General features: G+C 33.1%; 1 long non-coding RNA gene across 1 annotated transcript; it reads left to right on the top strand.

Annotated features, from left to right (window-relative positions):
* The first annotated feature begins 507 nt into the window (after positions 1 to 507).
* LOC125237922 lies at positions 508 to 1,661 on the top strand. Its single transcript, XR_007178392.1, has 3 exons — positions 508 to 616; positions 858 to 928; positions 1,382 to 1,661. It is a non-coding gene; the product is annotated as an uncharacterized LOC125237922 (long non-coding RNA).
* Positions 1,662 to 2,553: the final 892 nt, after the last annotated feature.

Here is a 2,553-nt window from a genome sequence, read left to right as displayed (position 1 = left end):
CATTGCAATAAGTGTTAGGTGTACAGTAGACCTAGTAAAATCTAGCCTAGTGCAATGGACGTAAATAAACTGGATCCTTAACTTTACAGCAAAGGTAAGCTTTTGTTTTTACTCTTCAATCTGTCATGAAACACGAAACTCCTGAACACACCTCGTTTAAAGAGTAAACATCAAAAATATATCTTCGATTAATTTACTTGACCTAGGCTACCTAACTGTACTTGGAATTTATAAAATTTTTGCGGTTCCAAACAATGAAATGACTTAATTATTTTTCTGAGGCACTAGCTTATTGATTATGGAAAGTAATATTTGTAGGCCTTCAAATAAATGTTATGGCATTTAAAAATGAGCATTGAGTCTTGTACAAACTGTATTTTTCAAAGATAAAGATATCAGTTGGATTGGACACTTAAATAAAATTATGTAGACTGAAAATCTAGACTTAATATAAATATTGTTCTTGTTATAATGGGTTTAAACAATGTATATATTAATTTTCAGTATATCTAATCGGTAATCAACACCTAAACAATTCCAACTAGTTGCAAACTGAACGGGACAATTTTCCGGTGTGTCCTTTATGGACTGTACTCCGTCTTAGCACTATCCTCAAGTAAGTACAAAACATCTTGTCATTAAAAAGCTATTCTTAGACTTAATTAACCCTACTTAGTAAGTTAAACGATTCGGCAGGGAAACCGCATTACTTGGAAAAATGGATATGGTAGTTTTTTTTTCTAACTGTAGATGAACTAGAGAAATATAAACAATCTTAATGACGAGTATTTATAAATAAGATTCCTTAAACATACATACACCCTATTTAACAAATTTTTCAATATGTACAATTTCAGGTTTTACCCGAGAGACCACGCTTCAGGTTGGACCGTCTTCCATATATCTACTGACTTCATATAAATGAAAGGTACTTTTATTATATTATAATAGCACGTACTAATTATTAAATTTAAAAGTTAATACCTCATGGCATTAATAATATTATATTTAGAAAATTTAGTTGCGAGGGATAGCGATGACTATAGCGATGAAGTGAAAATTAAACTTATACTTACTTTATTGGCTAAGTAAACTCATTATTAACTTATTTATGTACTAACTCATGTAGATATGAACTGCAAGGCAGAGGTTCTCAAACTTTTTAATATTTTTTTCTTTTTGTAAATTTTGTAGTATGCGTTGTTTTTTCTGACACAATATTTCTCACGGGCGTGTCTTAGTTCCCAAATTAAGCGACGCGCCCCCGTGAGTAGATAAGTGAAATAATATTGTTCCTATTTGGCAGAACCCCACTCTAAACAATACCCTTTTCTTACTCTTTCTATATGAATATTTCTAATGTCTGACTATTTCCTTTCAGTGTACTAAGGACTCGCTGATCTGCACTACCAGCTCATGTTCAACGTTACTGAACAACAAAGTAATCCGACAATCAGACTGGACCCGGTCACGTTAGGTAAGTTTACATACCTACTGCATACTACATACATACTATTTCTGAACCTCAGTAAAATATGGTTTTATAATGATGATAGTGCTTATTATCTACGAGTAAGCCTACTTAACAAGAGTATTACAAATTTCAATCAATTTTCATGAAATTCATTAAGCAATTGTGACAATGATCAAGCAGTGGTGGAGTTAAGGTATGGTGGTACGACCTCCCAGATGCTGGTAATTTCGTAGGAAATCTGGTGACGATTGTGTAGCTATTTAACTTAACTAATAAAATATGTATGTTGGCATATGCCTGATCCGTGAAATATTGCGACAGTGTAAGGTTCCGTATAAAAGCTGTGTACACAATCTAAGTGAGATAACATGTCATGTGTACCAGTTGAAAATATTGTTCATACATACATACTTGTTTGTACTATAGCAAAAATATATACTTATAGAAAGTTGAAATTCGCACTGTGCATTTAATTTATTGAAATAATTGGCAGATATAGGCTACAGTGACCTCTCACCATCAAGAGGGACGTATGCTTGTTTACTACGGATGTAATATGAAAATATATGATGACTTATAAGCTAATGAACTAAATTAGTCCTAACATGATTAATACGTATAACCTAACAGATAGACATTTGTTCTCATAGTGAAAATATTCAGTATAAAGACTTTGTCAATTTATTGTATGATGTATGAAATCCTGTGAGACAATACATAGATTATAGAGTTACAACTGAAATGCAAACAAACCATCCATTGAAGGAGGTACTGTCATAGTATAACATGCGTGTAGCTGTTCAGTATTCATAGAAAAATGGCGGGACGCCCCATATAATATTGTACTTCAGCGCGACAATGAATAATCGCGCCCCCATAGCCATTAGACTAGAGCCTATCTTCTTGTATTACTAGGTCTTAAATCTAGGGCTTAGGTATCCTAGGTTATCTGAGATAATATAGTCTTACACCTAGATTATGATAACGACCTACTTACTGTCCTAACTAGTAGTTATCCTGCCTATAAATGAAATTCTGTATAACAGACGCCTTCCAGGAACATACATAACATCAGAGAG

Source organism: Leguminivora glycinivorella, chromosome 22, assembly GCF_023078275.1.
Source record: "Leguminivora glycinivorella isolate SPB_JAAS2020 chromosome 22, LegGlyc_1.1, whole genome shotgun sequence".
Lineage (NCBI taxonomy): Eukaryota > Metazoa > Arthropoda > Insecta > Lepidoptera > Tortricidae > Leguminivora > Leguminivora glycinivorella.
The sequence above is the reverse complement of the archived record's forward strand: the minus strand, read 5'-3'. Positions and strand labels throughout refer to the sequence as shown.